Raw genomic sequence first — 24,115 nt, 5'->3', positions numbered from 1 at the left:
CACTTAGAAATTTGCTTTGCCAAATATCAGGACTTCACTTTAAACAATATCTGCTATTTCCAAAAAAATTAAGAATGTGTTAAAAATCGTTTTTTTCAAGGAAATCGACACAGTAAAAATCTAGATGCCCGTGCAGTGTCTTTGGCAGATAGAACTGAGCATGTGCAGAACACCTTTTAGTCCTCTGCCATGGGCGTTTGCTTTTTAGCCACTGACTAATAGTGAATCTGATTGTGGATTCCTCTGACAGCCGACACTCGGTCGCGACTACTGTGTTTAATAAACAGCATTAAGCATATCTTCATGTAATCTAATTAGATTTCCTTCGTTTTAGTGATTATATTTTTGTTTCTTATCCTTTATAATTATTTCTGTTATGATTTTACTTATTTTGAAGGTCTAGATAAAATTTATTTTGAAAGCTGAATGTAAAAATAAAGGTCCGCAATAAAAAAAATAAATAAAAAATAACAGCGTGGGTCCCCCCTCTCATCCATACCAAGCCCTTCGGGTCTGGTATGGATATCAAGGGGGAACTCCATGCTGAAATTTAAAAAAAAAACAGCGTGGGTCCCCCTCAATATCCATACCAGACCTTTATCCGAGCATGCAGCCCGGCAGGTCAGGAAAGGGGGGGGGGACGAGCGAGCGCCCCCCTCCTGAACCATACCAGGCCACATGCCCTCAACATGGGGGGGGTGCTTTGGGGCAGGGGGGCTCCCCCCCCCAAAGCACCTTGTCCCCATGTTGATGAGGACAAGGGCCTCTTCCCCACAACCCTGGCCGGTGGTTGTGGGGGTCTGCGGGCGGGGGGCTTATCAGAATCTGGAAGCCCCCTTTAACAAGGGGGCCCCCAGATCCCGCCCCCCCCCTACGTGAATGATTCTGCGGTACACGGTCCGCAGACTCATTCACAAAAAAACTAAGTGTGGTGTAAAAAAAACACAGTACAGGGTCTTTGACAAGTCTTTTATTAAAACAATGTCCCCCGAAGTAGATCCAACGTCAATCACGGCGGCGGCGGCAGGGACCCGAAAAAAGAAAAAAAAAAAAAGGTTCCAGCCCAAGGCTTCCAGCCTTGTGAAGAAAAGCCTAGCTGACATTTCTTATATAGGTATGGGCGGGGCCAGCCGGGGACATCATCCCCGCCCCTTACCTATTTGAGAAATGTCACCCTGTCTCTCCACTGAGGCTAACTAGCTGAATGCAGGAGACAGTCTGACATTTCTTATATAGGTATGGGGCGGGGCCAGCCGGGAACAGCAAGCATGTGACATGGGGCGGGTCACTCAGATGATGTCCCTGGCTGGCCCCGCCCCATACCTATATAAGAACTGTCAGCTAGCCTCTTCTTCACTAGGCTGGAAGCCTCCGACGGGAGCGGAACTTTTATTTTCTTTTTTCGGGTCCCTGCCGCCGCCGCGATTGACGTTGGATCTACTTCGGGGGACATTGTTTTAATAAAGGACTTGTCAAAGACCCTGTACTGTGTTTTTTTTACACCACACTTAGTTTTTTTGTGAATGAGTCTGCGGACCGTGTACCGCAGAATCATTCACGTAGGGGGGGGGGGCGGGATCTGGGGGCCCCCTTGTTAAAGGGGGCTTCCAGATTCTGATAAGCCCCCCGCCCGCAGACCCCCACAACCACCGGCCAGGGTTGTGGGGAAGAGGCCCTTGTCCTCATCAACATGGGGACAAGGTGCTTTGGGGGGGGAGCCCCCCTGCCCCAAAGCACCCCCCCCATGTTGAGGGCATGTGGCCTGGTATGGTTCAGGAGGGGGGGGGTGCTCGCTCGCCCCCCCCCCTTCCCTGACCTGCCGGGCTGCATGCTTGGATAAGGGTCTGGTATGGATATTGAGGGGACCCACGCTGTTTTTTTTTTTACATTTCGACGTGGAGTTCCCCCTTAATATCCATACTAGATCCGAAGGGCTTGGTACAGATGGGAGGGGGGACCCACGCTTTTTTTCTATTATTTATGCAATAAAGGGAATTATTTTACATTCAGCTGTCAGTGGGGAACCCCGCTGACAGATGAAACATTAACTCATGGCTGTCGCTCCTACAATCCCGCATGAGTTATGTTATCAACTCATGCAGCGTTTTAGTAGTGAAAACCAATGCAGCGCTCATGTTTCAGCTGTCGGCGGATTTCCCCACTGACAGTTGAATGTCAAAGTATTGCAGGGATTTAGAAACAGTTCTTTAAATAACTGGCGTGGGGTCCCCCCTCTCATCCATACTAAGCCCTTCGGGTCTCGTATGGATGTTAAGGGGTACCTCCACGCTGAAATTAAATAAAAAACAGCATGGGGTACCCCCCAAAATCCATAACACATACTTATCCGAGCATGCAGCCCGGCAGGTCAGGAAAGGGGGGGGGGACGAGCGAGCGCCTCCCCCCCTCCTGAACCATACCAGGCCACATGCCCATACCAAATTATTCAAACATTTGTAAACAGACCAATTAACTGAAATGGTTTGGCATTTGTACCCCAAATATGACGTTCCCTGAGGCGTTGGTAAACCGAGGTACGCCTGTATTAGTATTGCAATCCTTTGTATTGGGATACATAGAACCAACATACATCTGAATTGGCAACATAGCACAACATTTGTGTCACATTGGAGATATCTGGCTAGTTAAACTGACCATGCCCAGGGACCTAGGATTGATTCACAGCACAGAAATACAGGCTGGGTTAGCAATGTAGCTCTGTGGGTTAGTGGTTAGCACTACTGCCTCACAACTCTAGGGTTGTCGGTTTGAATCCCAACCCCGGCGAGGTAGTAGCATGATCTCCGTGTGTGGCTGTCTTCACATACATGTTCTGGCAACATCTTTGCATTCTGTCTAAATGATCCCTAAAATGGGAATTAGAATGAGGCCTTGTCTGTTGAAACACCTTCAAAGCTGCACCTTATGTGAATGTCATACAATGGGATAAGATAAGGGCCTGAATCACTAATAGATTTGATAATGATGGTTTACACTCCACCCACTTTTGTGAAGGATTTGGCAAGCAAAGAGCTGACAGAGAGAGAGAAGAGTGAGACGAAGAAGAGTGAGCGAGAGATACATATGAAGAGTGATAAAGAGAGACATTCAGAAGAGTGAGCGAGAGAGAAGAGCGAGCCAGTGAGACGAAGAAGAGTGAGCGAGAGAGAAGAGCGAGCCAGTGAGACGAAGAAGAGTGAGCGAGAGATACATACTGAGGAGTGATAAAGAGAGACATTCAGAAGAGTGAGCGAGAGAGAAAAGACTCGGTTGGTGAATCCACACATCAAACTTGTCACAAATCCTGGCGTGCATTTTTCCCCCAAATGCATAGCAGACCCTTATCCCAGCAGGCAGGTACCGCACGCCTTCAAAGATTTATTTCCTTTGTTGATTTTCCTGCTTCGCTCACACTATATGCAATTGAAAATTACTCTTTAAGTTGCCAATTTTACTGTGTTTTCTAGAGAATTACTAACTAGTTGTGTTTTCAATTGTGTGTAGCATTGCGATTTCTATTTGAGTCTAGATGTTAAATTGCTAATAAATGGCCACAATTCTCAAATACCTTTGAACTCTCGCTGCAACAAATGGTGTATGTTAATACACTCACATTCATTATATCCAATATCAGGTACGATGTCAATGCACAAATCGCACCTGAAATTGCACACCCTGGATGTGACTTGTCATGTGATTGGCATGGCCAGCAGCTTGCTCTTTGCATGGCAAATTGCACCCAATGTTACTGGGGGCCAACACCACTGTCACATCTAATCCGATGCGGCAATTGTCCAACTTACAGTGAAGTTGCACGAGTTCACAATCCAATTGGATGTGAACAGAGCCTACAGTGGCCAATAGGGTGCGACTTGGTCTACGATTTGCAAGTCGCCTGTCATGCCAATTGCATGGCAATCGCAAACAATGTTACTGGGGGCTACCCGGTCACATTAAAGCAGATTTCTAAGTGGTGTTATTGACACCACAGTCACATCATGTGACTTGCATAGAAGTTGCATGATTTCAAAGTCGGGGTACATGGTGATTTCAAGTGCAATTTGCAAGACATTCGACATCGATCTCTCAGCAAATTGCATGAAAAGTAGTGTATTCATTACTCTATTATTACTTGCGGCTCCTACCAAGTTTGAACCACAACAATATGAACGCTCCAATAGCGTGCTCATTGAGTGGGACATGGCATGTGATTTGCACAACATGCAAGCTGTAAATCGTCTGCAAAGTCGCACCCTATTGTCTGCTATTAGAGTGACCATATGGGTGCGTTTCAAACACTGATTTCTATAGTAGTACATGTACTACTTTAGTGGCAATTTGCATAGAGATCTGTGTCAGATGTCTTGAAAATTGCATTGAAATGGTCAACTTTACTGTAAGTTGCATGATTTGTAAATCAGCTTTGCCCAGAGTGTAATGTTTGGTGATGTTTGATTTCTGGAGTGTTTTACCAATTGATGGGAAATTCACCATACTAGTCAAATCGATTTGTCATTTTCAGTATTGCATACAAGATGTGGTCATGTGACTGTCTTAACTCATGCGAGAATCTGGAGGGAATTGTGACCATAGTAGCAATAAAGGTTCCAATTGGGGTTCCCTTTCACATCCCTGCTCAATGTTCTGTTGTATGCTGCACATGTACATTTCACTGTATATATCTTTCTGATTTGTGGGGCCTGTATACCAAGGGTTAATGCAGCTAGGAAGCGGATTCATCAGGTGAAAACACTTTCACTGACCAAATTGGTGGGTGTGGCTTAATTGGGTGTGGGGCCTTGTTTGGCGTGCTCCAAATACAACCTAGCTTATATAAAGATGTGCAGTAGGTAGTGATTTGGCCTGTTACTAGGCCGGGTGGTTTGTGACTAAGTCCTTGCTTGTAGTGGTTTGGGGGAAGAAGAGATTTTGTGCTGAATTGCCCCAGACACCACTCAGGCTGTGTTTGGAAGTGGGCTGGAAATGTTTGCATATTTTCGGCCTTGTAAAGTGTTTGTGTGTTATTGCACAATGATTGTGTTTTTTCTCTTTGCATTGAAAGCCTCACACATGTCAATCATTTTGTTTAAAATCTGCTCTTGTTTTAATTTTGTTTGCTTATTGAGACCCCAATGCATTTTTCTGACAAACCTGCTGACAAATGTATGTGTAGGGGATTTGTAGAGGTGGGAGGAGTTTTTTTTCACATGCTTTGTTTCCTTGATATTTTGATGTGTAGACTTTTTTTGTGAATGGATCTTCATAGTAAGTGATTGTGTAAGTAAATCTTATGTGCACGAAAATGTTACTTGATTCATCTTCCCCTTTGTTTCCTGCTATAACCTGTGCATGCATAGTTCATTAGAAGTACCTTTAGATTGTAAGCTCTTATGAGCAGGAGTGTTATATTTTCGCTACATCAATGCTATTCTTTTTGTGACTCACCAAGATATTGACTGTACCTACTTGTTCCTGCTGACCAAATAAATGAAGATATATTTGATTAATAAATGTTGGACTGTTTTTGTGTTTATTTTAGGTTCAATATATGACCAATCTTAATAGTTACTTTGTATAGTTATATAATCTACTCAAATGTAGCTTGTAAGAATGTGAATATGCAAGTGGGTGCAAACTGGCTTTTTCAAAAATAAAACAAAAAAAAAAACAGTTTGCACCACAATATTATGTACCAATGAATATGTCACATTCACTGTGCAGCCAGCTACAGGTGTTCTACAATTCGATTCACAGTTATAAAATAGCCAACACTGTTGATTTTTGGCCTTTGGAAACCAATATATATTAGCCAAGGTTAAAGAAATCACTAAATAACACACATTCGCAAAAGCTATATTGGCCGTGCATATGAATGCGCGATATGAAGGTTAAAAATAATAATCCGCGATCGCATACACATAAGCGCCAAAAACAGTTGTCCCCATGGCGTACGAGCGGCTATCCTCCCGGACGTCCGTCATCACATGCGCACCCCGGAAGTGGTTGTGGGGAGTGTAAGTGGTTGAGGAGTGGTTGCAGGTTTTCTGGGTGCGGCATATATTTGAGAACTCTAGTGGCATTTGGACATGGCAAGAGCACAGTTCTCAACTGAGGAGATGATCCTTATATGTAAAGTAAGTGTGGCCATTGCAAATATGTTTATAAAATGTGAGGGACAGGTAATTGCAATTTTGTGGGTGGGGCCTAGCAGAATCTCACTTGATGCACATGCTACTTATCTGTACATTAGCTCCTGGGTATTGATGGGTCAATTATATCAACCACTTGCCTACTGGGTACACCTACCCCCTTCCTGTCCTGGCCAATTTTCATCTTTCAGCACTGTTACCCTTTGAATGACAATTGTGCAGTCATGCCATATTGTACCCATCTTAAATTTAGATCATATTTTTCACACAAATAGAGCTTTCTTTGGGTGGTATTGACTTGCTGCTGTGTGTTTTACTTTTTGCTCGATAAACAATAAAATAGCTCATAATGAACAAAAGTCTGTTTATATTATAACATTTGGTAAACCGGTAATTTAGCAACACTGATGTGCATTGATGAGGCAGCACTGGTGGGTGGCACTGCTGGCCACAGGTGGGCGGAACTGTTGGGTGGCACTGGTGGGCACTGATCATTGAAAGGAATTGGCTCCTCTCGTTCCTTCCTGTAGCTACCGACTCCCGTCAGTCCCCTGGCCCTGATCAATGTCTGTCTACAGGCCTGGAGTCCCCTTTGAGATACAGGAAATTGCACACAGACACAAGGTGGTATCTCAGAAGGAACTGAATTTATTCTTCCGTGTTCAAACTTATATATGAAACTTAAAACAATACATGGAAATATAAGAACCAATCAATTGACAGGTATGCATTGACCAATCAGAATATTATATACGTCAGTAATGCCCAATCATTTAGCATTTATGTTAATTATTATTATATACGTCAAACATTAATATAGAAAGTAGACAACTTCCCTTTTAGCGCTGGCTATAGTTTATTAATACTCTTGCAACAGGAAAAAAGCCCACCGCAGACTTTCAGTCTTATGCTAGGTAGAGGAAAAAAGGAAGTTACATCTGAAGGGAAAAGAGGAACCTCAGACTCTTATCGAAAGTAAGAAACAGTCTTAAAACACAAATTCATCTTTAAGTACTGACATAAATCTCAAAATGGATTCTTATCTTAAAATGGCAGATCTCAGGCTAAGAGACAAAATGGCGGTATGGTAATGCTGAAAGGCTAATTCCTTCAAACCCCCTCTTAGGTCACGCACGTGACCTTACACCTTTTTTACAGGTTGGTACCTGGGGCCCTTAGTAGGTCCTTTATCAAGACACTGATTCCACATGGTTCTAGTAATGGTGGCGTCAATAAGTCTCTGCATTAAACCTCGGATGCAGGGGATACAACAGCAACCACACAGAGTTAATACTGCAGCAGCCATTACTATAGAAATCAGCATAGTTTTCATCAGAGTTCCCCATCTACCAAACCAATTTTCAAAAAAACCAGCTAGTGGATTTTCTACTCCTGAGTTTTCAGCCAATTCTTCAGACAACATTTGGAGGCCTTGAAGGGCTCTAGTAATGCTTCCATCAGGAGCGGTGTTATTGGGGATAAAAGTACAGCAGTAGGAACCAAACATTTTACATACTCCTCCTTTCTCAGCTAATAACATATCAAGAGCAATGCGGTTTTGCCAAGCAGTAAGGGATGTTGCATCAAGTTGGGCAGAGACCCCCTTTAGAGCATCTCTAGTATAGTTAACAAACCTTTGTTGATTATAATAAATGTAATTAATCCAATCCACATTTTTGTTAGGCTGTACCCATATAGCAATAGAGGCAAACCCTGCAGCAATCTGGTCCTGAGCTTTAAACTCATCAGGGACTCCTCTTGGTACACCTATAGCATCTATGTAAACTCTATTATCAAAGGAACCACGGGGTGCATTTCTTTTATACCTTCTAGATCTGGATTTTTCCAAGATGGGCAAGCTTCTTATCCCATCTTCTACCTTGATCATAAAGAAAGGCATGAGAAGATGGGTCAGAGCGCAGCTTCCCTTCCATCTGCTGGGGAGTCTGGCTCTGAGTCTCATATCTCCACACAGCCACCACACATCCGACAGTTGCTGCCGGTGGTCCTGAAACCATTCCTTCCGGTAGCCTTCTGCGGAGGTGCGGATGGTCTTAACACAGTAATTAGGTGGGAATGTACCTAAATCTTTACCCTTAGCATCATCATGTTCAAAGCAGGTAAAATTTCCTGGTACCGGTTTAGAGGCCAAAGGTAAATTTCGTAATCCGGTAACAGGGAACTTCTTAACAAAATCAGAACATTCCTTCTCAGTGATGTTATCTTTATACATTCTAATTAGGCAGGACATATTAGTTTCTTCTTCTAACAAAGGAACTGTGGCAAGTAGGGGGCGGGGATTGGCACATGAAACACAGTCTCCCTGTCCCTTACTTTTAGTGGTCCATCTCACCCATTCAATCCATTCATTTTTGTCAGAGTAACCAGTTTCAATGCTTAATCTGTCTTCTGATTGCATCACTACTCCTGTCACCTCATTATCCAGTCGATTCCTAACTTTGGGGAATGAATTGTCTATGGTATTGACATGGACTCTTGGGGAGGGTTTTACCTGTAATATGAGGTTGGCCCAGGGGTCTGTTCCTGACACAGTTATTCCCAACCTATATTCCCCACTATCTCTGACCTGTGGGTTCCTTATTGTGAAAATGATATTCCCTTGGCCTTTTGCAATAGAGATCCTTTGATAGGTGCCTATGTCCTCTAGGGGAATTCTAGCTGATTGGGTCTCCCATTTATGAGGGTCTGTTGTCCACCATATATTCTCCCAGTAACCACAGGGCTTATTCCTCCCACACATGTACACATTATAAGGTCCAATATCATAAGTAACTTTAGTCGGGTCAAACACCTGGTTTTTAGTCAGAGTAAACACTATGGTCTGATTTACATCCTCAGTAGTCAAGACTGGTGTTTCCTGTAACCCCCATCCCTTATCTTGTACAAAGGACATTCTTCTCATCCTTCTCTTAGTGCGGGTTAGACTTCGTTTCTTTCTGACACTAGAATGTTGTGTACTATGGTTTTGTGTGTGCACTGGTTCTGCATTATCTGGGTCACTAGCTTGTATGGAGGTATTACATATACTCTTAATCACTCCATAATCATCTGGGTGATAAATACAGTTAGTTATTGTCCATACTGGGAGGAACACAGTCAGGGCTGCTAGTATGAGGAAGCAAAATGTCTGCCCAGAGTTCTGTGAGAGCATCAGAAAGGTCATCTTCTTCAAAGACTTTTACACCGGCTTCACTTCCTTTTTCTTCTTCTGTATCTGTGTCTTTGCCTTTGTCTTGCTTCTTAGGGGCTTGGTTCACCCTTTTTACACGGCTGGCATGGATCCAGGCCTTGGAATCCTCAGTCAGGACAGCGGTCCTGGTGACAGCGATCACAGAAGTGGGGGGCCCAAAGGGATACTCTTGCTTCCGATTCCTATGGAGGGCTTGTATCACCACACGGTCCCCGACTTGGAAAGAGTGAGTTGGTTCCTGTGAAGAAAGAGGAAAGGTGCGAGCAACATTTCTTTCAACCTTGTCCAAAGTTTCAATAAGTTTTCTCACATATTCCTCCTGAATCAATTCCAAATCCCCTCTTTCTACCATGAGTGGCTGTCTAGCCCAGGGAGTGGGAAAGGGCCTACCCATTAGAACCTCAAAGGGGGAGTAACCTGTCTTTTTAGAAGGAGTCATCCTTACCTCTGCCAAGACTGCAGGCAGTATTTTCTTCCAGTTTGCAAAGGTACCTCCAGTAGCTTTCCTAATTTTATCCTTGAGGGTCCTATTCATCCTTTCCACTATACCTGAGCTCTGAGGGTGGTAAGGAATGTGAAACTTCCACTCAATTTTGAGTGTTTTCACCAAATCCTGACATACCTTGGCCACAAATGCTGGACCGTTGTCAGAATTAATCTGGAGTGGACATCCCCACCTGGGAATAATTTCCCGTGTAAGGATCCTCACTACAGTTTGGGCATCTTCTTTTGTGGTTACAAAGCTTTCTACCCAGCGGCTAAACATGTCCACAATTACCAAAAGATATTCTTGTCTTTTTCCTTCCTTTGGCATGTGTGTAAAGTCTACCTGTAGGTGAGTAAAAGGTGTTGATGGGTATGTCAGGTGTTCATGTCTTGCCTTGTGAGGATTGTTTGGGTTATTCCTTATGCATGTAATGCATCTAGACACATATGATTTTACCAAAGAGGGAAGGCCAGGAATGAAAAAATCATTATCCAGCAGTTCACATGTAACCTGCCATCCCCTGTGACCTACTCCATGATACTGTGAGATGAACAGAGGTGCACTGGCCTTTGGAATGCATGGTCTCCCCTCTGTGACACAAAGTCCAGTTTGTGGACTCTTTGTCACACCAGCTGCATTCCACTGCTTAATATCTTCTGAGGTAGCATATGTCTGTAAATCCTGCAATGTTTGATCCAACAGTGGCATTTCAGGGGTGAGCATTGGCATTTGGATCATGGCAGGCTGGGTAAGGGCCGCCTCTTTTGCTACTTTGTCAGCTAAAGCATTTCCCTTTGCAATATCAGTTTGTTCATTTGTGTGTGCCCTACAGTGTAGGATAGCAAGGGATCTTGGCAGTTGTATGGCTTTGAGTAAAGCCTTCACCAGAGATGAATGTGAGATGGATTTTCCATCTGCTGCAATAAATCCTCTCTTTTCCCAAATTATTCCAAAATCGTGGCACACGCCAAACGCATATCTGGAATCTGTGTAAATATTTACATCCTGACCCTCAAAAAGCTGACATGCTCTTGTAAGGGCTATCAGTTCAGCGGCCTGAGCTGACTGGTATGGGATGGGTTTTGCTTCAAGTACTTTATCTGGCAACTGCACCACCGCATATCCTGCATGGTAAACAGTGTCAGTGGGTCTCGAGCAAGAGCCATCTACAAAAACATTCTGTGCCTCTGGAAGAGCCACAGAAGACATATCCTGTCTTGGGGAGGTGTCCTGATGAATCAATTCCAGGCAATCATGCTGTGGAACAACTTCATCCTGCTCTCCCTTTAAGCCTAATAAGGCATTTAAAATTGGAGCTGGACCTGAAGTGGGAGAGGTATATTTTATTCTCAACTTAGGGTTTGACAACAGTATAACCTCATATCCACTAAGTCTCTGGGCTGACATGTGTTGGGTATGTATATTCTTGAGTAGAATAGACACATTGTGGGTGGTATGTAAGGTGGTCTCATGTCCCAGAGTGAGTGACGTAGCCATTTGGACCACCATAGCGCTTGATGCTAGTGCTCTGAGACACGCAGGCATGCCTTGGACCTGTACTGGAACCATTTTTGAGAAAAAAGCAACAGGGCGGAGTTTTCCTCCATGCTCCTGGGCCAGGACCCCTGCCATAGTTTTACAATTTTCCCTAGCATACAGATGAAACATTTGATTATATGCGGGCAGACCAAGACCAGGGGCTATTACCATAGCATTTTTCAGATACACAAAAGCATTGCACATATCATCTGACCATTTCACAAGATCTGACATTTCTGAACCTGTGGCTTGTCTCAAAATGTTGTCATAGTAGGAACAGTCAGGTATCCATTGGCGGCAGTAACCAATCATACCAAGAAAGGTGAGCATGTCTTTCTTGGTCAATGGGCGGGGCAGACCCATAAGAGCCGCAGCTCTTTTGTGGCTGACTTTCCTTTCACCTTTTGTGAGAACAAAACCAAGGTATTCAACAGTTTTCTGACACCATTGTAGCTTTTTCTTAGACACTTTATGACCACATTCACATAACCAGTTCATGAGATCTACACTATCCCCTTGGCTGGCTGCCCGATTAACACTACAGAGAAGCAAATCATCTGCGTATTGAACCAATACTGAACCATGGCAAGGAGTCCATGGCTTTAAGGTAGCCTGGAGGACAACAGAGTAGACCACAGGCGAATCTACATACCCTTGCGGTAATTTACACCAAGTAAGGGTCTTCCTCCTGTAATGAAACGCAAAAATTGGGCGTGTCTCCTTGGCAACAGGGATTGAAAAAAATGCATTTGTCAGATCAATCACTGTGAAAAACTCAGCATCAGCTGGGATGGAGGAAATGAGTGTTGGTACATCAGGCACTATTGGGGCAATGGGAATCACAAGATCATTAATGGCCCTCAGGTCCTGCACAAATCTGTAAGAGCCGTCCGGCTTCTTAACTGGATTTATTGGGCTGTTGTATGGTGAAATCACCTCTTCAAGGACTCCTTCCTTGAGAAAGTGTTCCACCATGGGCGCTATTCCTTCCTCCTTTTCTTTTGACAAAGGGTATTGTTTGTGAAACACAGGTTGAGCCCATGGCTTCAGTGTGGCCTTATATGGAGTGCAGGAAATGAATCCCACATCCAAGGCACTTTTTGCCCAAACTTTGTCATTAATTGTTCCAGCAGGAAATGAGGGGTCTTCTTTAGTAATCATTGTCATGGCAGGGATGATTGGCATTTTGGCAGAATGAGCCACTATACCACCTCTCCTTGTGGATTTCAAGTTGATGTTCAACTCTCCCATGAGGTCTCTCCCTAACAAATTAACTGGACAATTGGGTATGATTCTGAATGAGTGATCTAGCAGAGTGATTCCCTGTATGGGGTCAAAAATTGGAAGAGGCGGTGTTTTATAAGTCTTGGTCAGTATCCCATTTATTCCCATAGAAGGTTCAGCATTCATTACCTCTCCCTTATAATAATCCTCACTCAGACTCGAACGAGTCGCGCCTGAGTCCAACAAGAATGGGGTTAATTTGCCCTGTATATGCAAGGATACAAGGGGTTGTTCCTTATAAGAGTGAGAGACAAGCGGGAATGCTGGGATACCACCTTCTGGGCACCTTCATTTATTTTGTGATTGTGTCTGCCAAGAGATAGGAAACCTCACATTCTGCTGTGGGAGGTCCCTTTGTGGTTGGCCTGGGGAGGGGCTATGCTGGGCGTGGTCCTGAGTTTCATATGGACATTGATTTCTCCAATGATCCTCAGCCCCACAGTTAAAACAACCCGTGTCCCGTCCCCTATTATTCCTCCCTCTTCCCCTAAACCGGCCTCTGCCTCGGTTATTGAAACCCCCCCTTCTCTTGTACGGTGGGTTTGTGTGGGGAAAGGGATCTTCCTGAAAATGAGTGGCCACCGCCTTGGGTATCTCTAGACATCCGGCAGCATCTTTCTCAGTCAATTTCAATTGAAATTGTTCTCTGGTACAAGTGGGCCATTCAGAAATCATCTGTTTTACAGTTAACATGACACTGGGTTTTAGATTGGACAGGAAAGTCTGAATCAGTAGACTATGCATGGTGTCTTGCAATGTCAGTCCTGCCTCTTGTGTCCATGTCTCATTAAATCTTTTCCAAAAATCTAACACAGTTTCTCCTGACTTTTGCTTGCAGGCTACTGCGGTAGGAAGGGAGGATCTAGATTGGAAAGCTCGTTCCATTTCTTCTGAGACCTCTCTCCACATATTGTCCCTACCATCTTCTGTGTTTAATTTATAATTTGTGGCAGTAATGTTGCCTGCTTCTAGGATGGATATGGTCCCAACATTACCCCAATTCCAGGGGGAAGTTTGTCCCAATATTCCATCGAGGATAAGGCGCATATCCTCTTGTGTGTAATTTCTACCTTTACATGCTTTCTTCAAATAGCTCACAGTAGCCGTTGAAGAAACAGTGGGTCTTGGACAATGCTTGACAATCCTATTTATGTCTTCTATCTCAATGGGTTTCTTTAATAGATTGTCTCCTATTGTCATGAAGGGCATCTGTTGTGTATTGGAATCAATACCATATTGGGTATTATGGCGTGTGTGTGATGGACTTAGCATGTCCACTATACCTAGACTATTAGCTGCTCTGAACAGCAGAGAGCCTGAACTAGCGGATTCATCAACAAGTGAGTCATCTGCTTCAGTAGTTGAAGAAACAGCTATTCCCCCTGTCGCTCCCTGTGTGGTAGGACTTTGAACCACACCCTGGGAGGGCGCGGGTGTTTGAACTGTACTAGGCTGTGTGGTAGAAATGTGAACAGCACTAGGTATTTGAGGGGTCTGTGGAAGTGTTGGTGCTGGAGGTGCAGTGGGGTGTTGGACTGCATAATGTCCGGCTAAAAAATCAATATCTTCTTCAGTAAGAGATGGATAAAGTTTTGTGGGCTGTGGGACAGATGGGACATATGGGGGAGGGAATGGCATGAGAGGGTGTGTGGGTCTGTCTATTTCTGACTCTAATGCATGTATTTTAGTGGCATCTACATTTCTAGCTTTGGCTTTATTTTGTTTCCCAGTTTGTCTATGAAACCAGAGAGGGGCAAATTCTAACCAATTTTGTCCACCTTTGGTCATGTATTTCTGATCCCACACAGGATCTCCCTTATACCATGGGAAAGCCTGTTTATCCCCCAGACAGAGACCCCTAATCATATCCATATGAAAAATATCATTGCTCCCATCACGGGGGAACGGGTCAACACTTCCCATGAATTCACTCCAGTCTGCTAATTTATCCACCCAGGGGTTAACTAGATAGTAATCTGTCCCACAGATACGGGCTACATAATCTTTACATGTCTCACCAACATTTGGGGGAGGGAGTTTATCCTTACTTTGACCACTTCCCATTTTTACACTTACAAAGGTCTGTGTTACAAATCTGTCCTATAGGCTGTCCCAAAAAACAGGGGTCAACTTCCAAATGACAATTTACTTTATAAAAATGTCTGGACTTAAGATATTTATTGGGTCTTTCTCTAGTGGTTGACCAAAAGTGGAGATTATAACCTGGATATACAATACTTCTAATAATATCCTGACTCTGACTAACTCCCACTTTTCTAACAATAAGCCTACAACACAATTTGAACAAGACATTTACATAGGCACCCAACTCCGTGTCACCATGCTATCACCTTCTCTAGGTCATCAGCCAATAAGGCCTAGCTAAAGGGGTGGTGCGTCTTACAACGGAAGTTGACAATACCTTCAGTGACCTCTGGCCCATACACTTACCAACTGGGCACTTGTGTCACACAAACAAATTATCTTATACTTCTATGCGATAGGAAGAAAAGCAAAGAGTTGCAAGACAGAATTGATCAGCCCCGGACTTTTCCTGGTTTCTTCTCAGAGAAACTCTTTTCAGCCCCTTCTCATAAGAGACTGTGCAGTTCCCAAAACTGCTCCTGGTCTTTTCCAAAAGACCTTGTGCTCCCCACAGCACTTTGCGCCTGGCCACTAGCGTCTTTAGACGCGAAGCCCGGTGCTACCTAAGGGCATGAGATTTTAATCAGAGCCCTTCCGGCAAGACAGACTAATTGACAGAATGACAAAAAATCTTACCTACCGAAAAGGATGATTATCTCATCCCGGACACAAGCCCCCAATTGAAAGGAATTGGCTCCTCTCGTTCCTTCCTGTAGCTACCGACTCCCGTCAGTCCCCTGGCCCTGATCAATGTCTGTCTACAGGCCTGGAGTCCCCTTTGAGATACAGGAAATTGCACACAGACACAAGGTGGTATCTCAGAAGGAACTGAATTTATTCTTCCGTGTTCAAACTTATATATGAAACTTAAAACAATACATGGAAATATAAGAACCAATCAATTGACAGGTATGCATTGACCAATCAGAATATTATATACGTCAGTAATGCCCAATCATTTAGCATTTATGTTAATTATTATTATATACGTCAAACATTAATATAGAAAGTAGACAACTTCCCTTTTAGCGCTGGCTATAGTTTATTAATACTCTTGCAACAGGAAAAAAGCCCACCGCAGACTTTCAGTCTTATGCTAGGTAGAGGAAAAAAGGAAGTTACATCTGAAGGGAAAAGAGGAACCTCAGACTCTTATCGAAAGTAAGAAACAGTCTTAAAACACAAATTCATCTTTAAGTACTGACATAAATCTCAAAATGGATTCTTATCTTAAAATGGCAGATCTCAGGCTAAGAGACAAAATGGCGGTATGGTAATGCTGAAAGGCTAATTCCTTCAATCATCGGTGCAGACCCCTGCTCTGATAGCTGCTGGTTCTTGGCAGTACTTTCCACACATTCTGACAGCGTGATGAAAGTGCAGCCAAGACCCGGCAAATGCATTTCCCGGTGATCAGCGTGTCATTGGACATGGCTGATCACATGGTAAAAAGCCGCTGTGATTGCCCTTTACCACATCACGTGATCAGCTGTGTCCTTAGGACACAGCAATCACGGAGAGCGCGTTCTGCCAGGATGTCATATGACGCCCTCCCAGAGCTGCCTGGATGCAGTGTAGCGTTATTTGGCTATCTGCGGTCGCCAAATAGGTAACCAGCTAGGCCTTCATGGCTAATCTTTGAATATCTGGACATGTATACTGCGTATAATGCATTACATTCTACAATGTGTTGGTGTACATGGTATTACAGTGTGCAATGCGTTGCTGGATTCTGCATGACAGTGGACAGTGCATCATAGTCTACAGTGTGCAATGCGTTGCTCTATCCTGCATGACAGCGTACAGTGCATCACAGTCTACAATGTGTGGGTGTACACGGTATCACAGTGTGCAATGCGTTGCTCTATCCTGCATGACAGAGTACAGTGCATCACAGTCTACAATGTGTGGGTGTACACGGTATCACAGTGTGCAATGCGTTGCTCTATCCTGCATGACAGCGTACAGTGCATTACAGTCTACAATGTGTGGGTGTACACGGTATCACAGTGTGCAATGCGTTGCTCTATCCTGCATGACAGCGTACAGTGCATTACAGTCTACAATGTGTTGGTGTACACGGTATCACAGTGTGCACTGCGTTGTTCTATCCTGCATAATAGTGTACAGTGCATTACAGTCTACAATCTGTGGGTGTACATGATATTACATTGTACAGTGTAGTACAGTATGCAATGCATTGTACACTGCAGTGTGCACTAAAGCATTTTACACACATGCACTGTACACACCAACGCATTTGACATTTCTAGTGTGCAATGCGTTAGTGTGCAATGCCTTGGACAGTACAATGCATTTGCAGTATTGGTGTATGTTTATTAAGCACAGATAATTCATCTGATTTTAGTTATCAAGGAGAAGTCTTCTCTGTCCCCCTGTTTATGAGGTGGAGGACAATTGTTTTCCGAAGAAGAGAGGAGACATTTTTTCAAGGAGATCTGTATAGATTTCCAGAGATATGTGTAGATGGTTGAGGGGCTGCATGTGGTCGCCGGAGATAATTGTGATTAACGATCACCTGAGTTAAACCAGTGAATGAAAAGTGTAAAAAAACATGGATTGAAAATAATCTGCACTGACCACTGTGTTTTGTCAAGCCCCATTTGGCACATTCTGGTGTCACACAGATGCGATGTGAAATTTGCAGTGTTTTCTGTGCAAGCGCTGCACCGCATCACAACCGCAACCCCTTCATGCCACCTGCTGCGGCTTTCTAGGTGAAGTTAACGACACACCAAAATTGGTACACAAAGTGTATTGCGATTTGCCAAATTGGATCGCATGCCCATTCACACCCATGTGCATACCCTGAAAAAGGGTCCTGCGCATTTTTGGCCCGGATGCGGTGCAATTTGAGGTGTGCAAAATGTTTGTCTCTAATTGCAACGCACACAAATTGCATGTGATTTGCCCAGGAGTGCGGTGTTAGACTACAATGCATGTATGTGAAGCCAGAATAAAAGGATGTGGATTTTGTCTACTTTTACTTGCGCATGTTAACATTATGGAAGTGCGTTATTCTTCTGTTTAACATGCTATAGAAATGGAACATGCATTTGGATGTAGTGTTTTTGTATGTGCATTTTGGAAGTATTCTAAACACACATTGACCCTAGGGCCACACCATATCTTAAGCCGTGTTTGTCAGAAATGCTGTACAGTACATTTAAAGTGGATTTACACTCCACCTATCAAAAAATAACAGTCATCAGCTACAAAAACGGTAGCTGCTGACTTTTAAAAAGCAGACGCTTACCTTTCCCTCGGTCCTGTGGTGTGTCCCCCGCAGCTCCTTTCACCGGCTGTCCTGGGTTCCAGGAGGACGGCATCTTCACTGTGGGAACACGGCTGTGACAGCTTGCGGCTTCACAGCCGGCTACCCACTGTGCATGTGCGAGTAGAGTTGCGCTTCATGAATGGTCACATGTCAAATGTTCCCAAAGACTACAAGGAGGGAGGACACCTTCAGTTTCTAAACATCTAGGCGATCGTACCGGAAGTAGGAGCGTGTACCTGTCAAATTTGGGGACCCGCTACCCAAGGGTGCCAATCCTTAAGGGGGAATGGGGGAGCAGTCCTTAAAGCGGAACTTCCCCTTTTGGATGGAGCTCCGCTTTAAGATTATTTCCTATGGGATATGTTTACACATGTGCTTTTTCACATGGCTTGTTTTTTGGGAAAAGGTCAGAGCCTTTTTGGAACTCCAAAAGTGTCATGTTTTGTCAAAATACTTAAATGGAAACACTGCAGACAAGAACGTATTTCATGTTGTCTGCGTTTTGCCGTTTGACATCTGCCTAGCAACAAAAATGAGAACAGTAAGGCACAAAAAATACATAAGAAACAAAAAACAGCGCAAAACCCAATGCAGAGACGGCTACAACACAACCTGTGTTGCCTTAGGCACTTGAGTGCACACTTGGCCCCAGGTGATTTTAACAGGTGTTTTTGGGGTCAAAGCATGTGTGTTTGCATTTGTGGAACGTGTATTTTTGAATCAATTTTTGGTGTTGTTTTGTACGTATACTTTGGCAAACTGCACATCTGCATTCAACTTTGTGGTGAAAATTAACAAAATAATGTCCCAGCCAAAATGACATGCATTTTGCATGTGTGGCCAGAACACACACAAAAATGCTGTTACAAAATAATACAAAATACAGGCTCAAACAAGACAAACATGTACATCCAAATTTCAAACAACGTTTTACAAAACATATCTAATGACCAAAAAGCACCAACAAAGTGGATTACAAAATACACCACAATGAGAATTCAAATGTCCAAACAAGCATAAATTGCCCTTTTGTGCCCATGGAGGGTTGTGTTTTCTTTCAATTATCATTTAGGTGCGTGCCTAGCATATTTGTTAAATGCCAAAATGTGCAGCAAAATGCATGTTTGCTAACAGCACTTGGGGTGCCATTAACAATGAATGGCACACAAGAGCACAATGCGTATTTAAAGACCATTTGAGCACACTTTAGAAGTGCTGCAACAATTGTGCAATTCTGCCAACAATTATGCAATTCTACCAACAATTATTGCTCAGGTGAGAATGCATTGAAAATGACAATACAATACAATTATACTGTATGTACGTATGTATGTGTATACACACACACATGTAGATATAGTTAATGTTTTAGCTTGCCTTTTTGGACAATTATCCCCTGCTTTGTGTCTGATATTTGTTATGTTTGATTACACAAACCTCTCACATTTAAATTCTTCACCTTTTCTTGTCACCCACAGGTTCTGCTGTTACGCAAGTATGACGGTGGCTGTTCGAATTTTGCCAAGCAGACCATCGTGCGCCACATCAAACATCGGCTGTGGCAGAGATTCCACCACCGCTCCACTATGCTGCAAATCCAGCACAGTTGGAGCGATGTGAAGCGGCGCAACCCGCAGTTTTTGAAAAAGGTTGCCCGCCGAATCTCTGGTAAGTCAATTTGTTATTAAAAGGTTTACTTTCAGTTTTGTATTGTGAAAAATGTTTTGCTACATTCATTCTGAATTTGTTTGGAAATAATGTTCTCTTTGTTGATTTCTTCTAGCCACAGCTGATGGGCGCCAGGCGGTGGTCTGCTTGGCAAAAAAACCTCACAGGAGGACAGCCACCGTCCACTTCTTCCGACCACAGGTGGGGCATCCCCTGCGGAGACTCCGCATTGTGGAAGGTAAGCACAAGCTCTAGAAGCTTGGACCTCATGACTTTGCCATTGTTGGCATCTCCACACTGATCTCCACTGACTGTCAATTGTACATTAATGCCACACACATTGCTTGTAAATGACATGATAACTGTGACAGAAGCGTAGGCAGGACAGAACACACGGAGGATGCTAAACACACCAAGCGTTATTGTTATATGGAAAGCACTCAATCAGGGTAGGAATTTAGCATCGGGGTACCCAAAATGGGGGAGGAGAGGGGAGTAGCTCCAAACAATTGTAATTCAGCCCATGATAGGGCAATTTGTGTAGCGATGGCCCAAGCATGTATTAATCCAAGCAGGCAGCTCCTGCAAAAGTAATAGAGAGGTTCAATAGGGCAATCCAGGCAAAAAATGTATGCGAGTTCCACGGGACAGTACAGGCAGGGAAAATCGGGGGATCCAGGGGGGTAGTTCAGGCAGGAGAATTGGGGCATTCACGGTTTAGGCAGGAGTATCCTCGGGCACACAGCAGGTAGCAGGCAGGAGTACCCTTGCACACAGCGGATAGCAAGCACCTCTAGCCCCCCAGGTATCAGCAGAGTACTCAGCGGGTTCTTGGAGGTGGGGAGGTCTGGCCTCAGCTCAGACTTCCCAACAGCTGCTCATGGCGACATACCAGGGACCAACAGTGGACTGGGTCCTGCTCCGGTCTTCTTAAGCCAGAGCAGGACACTTCCCGGTTGTCCTGGCAATGGCCGGCCCAGCGTCAGGTCGCCAGGGCAACAAGGCATGCCCTGCTCACTGGGGCTGCGCTCAGGGAGCATGGCCTTTGTCTCTGGCGGCCGCAGAGTGCGGGAAGCCTCGTGGCTGTGCTGTGCCCACCGGGGGGCACGCAGGGACACCCCGGCGGCCTGTGCCATTTGGGCCAAGCTGGGTAGCCGACTCCTTGGCAACTTTGCTGAGGAGAGGTACTACCCGCACCACAGTGGGTGTTTCCTCCCCTCCTGAACAGCTTTTGATGTAGGCTTGTGCAGGACCCTAGGAATCTGCAAGGGGAAGAGAGGGGGGATGATGAAAGGAGAGCAAGGGGGGAGGAAGGGACAGCAGGCTGGAGGGGGACTGTGACAAGAACCTTTTGTTAATCACTAATAGAGCTGTGTTTGGTGTCATTTGATCCCCAATGGCTGTTTGTTTGTGATACGGGATTTTTGCCTAGAAATATTATGGCTTAGATGTTCACAAACACAGCCCATCAAAATTGCAGTCATAACATTTTGTTTATACATTTGACAGAATTGGACTTCTTTTGACCCATTAAATTACAATATTTGTATGTTATGTACGCTGTTTGAAAGTTGCAGAGTATACAAATTATGGAATATTTTGGACTAAAATGCAACTACATGATGTACAGCCAATCTCATTTGGTGAGGCCCCATAAAATGACAGAACATGAGAAATATTCTACAATGCATAGTACGTTATTATTAACACATTAACACATAAATACAGTATTATAGAGTGGGGACATCTGGGGGGATTTCTGGTTAGTTTTGGGGATGGGGGAATTTCAGAATCTTGGCTTGTCCTTACATTGGGAATCATTCCAACGGAAATGTCTAACATTGTCTTGACTTGCTTACATTACTGCCATGTGGCCTTTTTGGTGATCTGGTATATATGGTCTACAGCCAATTATATTGACCAGGGTGCTGTGATTGGTCCAAATACCATGTGATAAGTGTGGTCCAATCCTATTAGGACATCCAAGAGTTCCTAATATCTAAATTGATATTGTAATCATGTCATTGCATCACAAATGCATGATCAACAAGATTAACAAATCATCCTCCTACCATGACTTGCTATCTGCTGTAGTGCGGTGGACAAAGTTGTGGAAAATGATGCAGTCTGCCCCAGTGGATGTACATCCAAAGTCAAAACACAACAAATTAGGGACACGAACGCAATTGTGCCTGTATGTGTGGCCTGACACCAGGAAATGGACAGTTGTCATTCAGCCCTGTGGCCTTAGCTTTGGCACACAGGTGTGTGAGAAACGACTAAACTTCTGCCATGTTTTTAGGTTAGTAATGTTCCAATTCTGTGTTATTCTTTTTGTAGAACAAGACAGTGAAGAGGAGGGCCAATGTAAGTGCCTTGAATGTGATTGGCTGTATTCTGTGTGCATTATGTAACTTTGATGTGTGCAATGTGTTTGTTGTGTTCTATCTTGTTGTTTATGTAGCACCAGCTATGTTGGAAGAGGAGGAGGAGGGCACATCCTCTCAGGCTCACTGTAAGTGCAGTGAATGTGCTTGTCTGTTCTCTGTGTTCCTTGTTGTCCTTGGCTCTCTCAAAGGGGTTGTTGTTGTTGTTCTTCTTCTTCTTCTTCTTCTTCTTTCTTGTTTGTGTAGTACCAGCAAGGTTTCCCACAGTGGCACCACCACCACCACCACCACCATCACCACCACCACCATCACCACCACCCCTGTCTCCACGGTCGCCTGTGCTGCCGGAGACTCCCTCACCTCCAGCTCACTGTAAGTGTCTTGGATGTGCTTGCCTATTCTCTCTGTGCATCATGTAACTTTGATGTCTGCAATGTGTTCTGTTCTATCTTGTTGTTTATGTAGCACCACCAGCCATGTCACAAGAGGGAGAGGAGGAGGATCCCTCTTCTGAGGCACACTGTGAGTTCATTGAATGTGCTTGTCTGTTCTCTGTGTTCCTTGTTGTCCTTGGCTCTCTCAAAGGGGTTATTGTTGTCCTTTCTTGTTTGTGTAGTTCAAGCAAGGTTTTCTCCGGAGGAGGAGGAGGAGGAGGCCCACCAGCCACATCCAGAATTTGGTCCACAGCAGGAGGCCCCCTCACCTCCAGCTCACTGTAAGTGCCTTGGATGTGCTTGCCTGTTCTCTGTGTGCATTATGTCAATTTGATGTTTGCAACGTGTTGGTTTTGTTCTTTCTTGTTGTTTGTGTAGCTCCAGCCATATTGGAAGAGGGTGAGCTGGAGGAAGAGCAGAGGGAGGAGTGGTCACCCCCTCAGGTCCACTGTAAGTACCTTCAATGTGTTTGGTGATTTACCTTCTGTACAATCATGCTGACCATAGCTGTAGGCTAATTTGACTGCTTAATATTGGCCGGACTGTAGTTTCTTATCTAAGTCTGCCTTGTTTTTGTTTCCACTACTGCAACTTACCTAGGTGGTTGAAGCATTGGTCCAATACTTCATCTGTCCCCCCTAGGTTGTAAGGGTGGTAACTCTGCTGTGATGGAGCGTAGGCAGGACCAAACATACAGAGCAGATGATAAACACACAATGCTTTCTTGAATTAGGACAGTCACTCAATTTGGGTATGAAGGTAGCGTCCAAGTTCTCGCAGCAGGGGAAGAGCAGGGATGGCTCCCCAAAATATTGTAATTTGGCCCCAAGAAGGGCAAACTTAGAGTCTCTGTTAAATTGTAATCCAGGCAGGGAAGGGAAAGGAGGGAGAGTTCACAGCCCTTCCATACAGGGGGGAAAACAGGGGCAGAAACACTCACAGTTCCGGCAGGGGTTTTCCTGGCTCACAGCGGCCTACAACAGGGGGCGACACTTATCAGCACACAGGAGAGGGTCCACTTCTACAGCACACTGCAACACGTGCAATCCTGGCCTCACAGTATTAGGCAGTGTAGCAGCGGGTACTCCTCCTGAGCCCCGAGTATTAGCAGAGTGTTCAGCAGCTAATAATCCTGGTATCCCTAGAGTATTATGCAGAGTGGCTGCGGGGGTCTCGCTTCAGCGCAGACCTCCCAGCAGCTTCGTAGCAGAAAAAACACCCGGGAGAATCCTGCGTCGGCTCCCTGTTGTCCTGGCAACGTCCAGCCCAGCACTGTGTTGCCCGGGCAATGAGGCACGCCCTCTTGACACGGGCCTTGCTCTCTTTGTCTCCAGCGGGTGCAGGTGCGGGAAGCCTCGCACCCGTGCTAGAGGCGCCGGGGGGCGCGCAGCGACAGGACGGCAGCCCTGCTCCGGAACCCCCTGGTGGGAGGCTATCCCTCTCCTGGATGTATGGCCAGGAGAGGTGTGACTCCCACCACAGGGGGTCACCTTCCTCCCATTGGGCTTTTCAG

At 44.7% G+C, this 24,115-nt stretch overlaps 1 long non-coding RNA gene across 1 annotated transcript; it reads left to right on the top strand.

The window, feature by feature from the left end:
* The first annotated feature begins 22,444 nt into the window (after window positions 1-22,444).
* On the top strand, window positions 22,445-23,052 carry LOC149469662 (uncharacterized). Its single transcript, XR_016311533.1, has 4 exons — window positions 22,445-22,540; window positions 22,634-22,690; window positions 22,785-22,883; window positions 22,981-23,052. It is a non-coding gene; the product is annotated as an uncharacterized LOC149469662 (long non-coding RNA).
* The last annotated feature ends 1,063 nt before the right edge of the window (window positions 23,053-24,115 follow it).

Source organism: Staurois parvus, unplaced genomic scaffold (genome assembly GCF_062004578.1).
Source record: "Staurois parvus isolate SC_StPar_1 unplaced genomic scaffold, SC_StPar_1.0 ptg000064l, whole genome shotgun sequence".
Classification (NCBI taxonomy): Eukaryota; Metazoa; Chordata; class Amphibia; order Anura; family Ranidae; genus Staurois; species Staurois parvus.
Note: the sequence above shows the minus strand (reverse complement) of the source record. Positions and strands in the feature narration are given on the sequence as shown.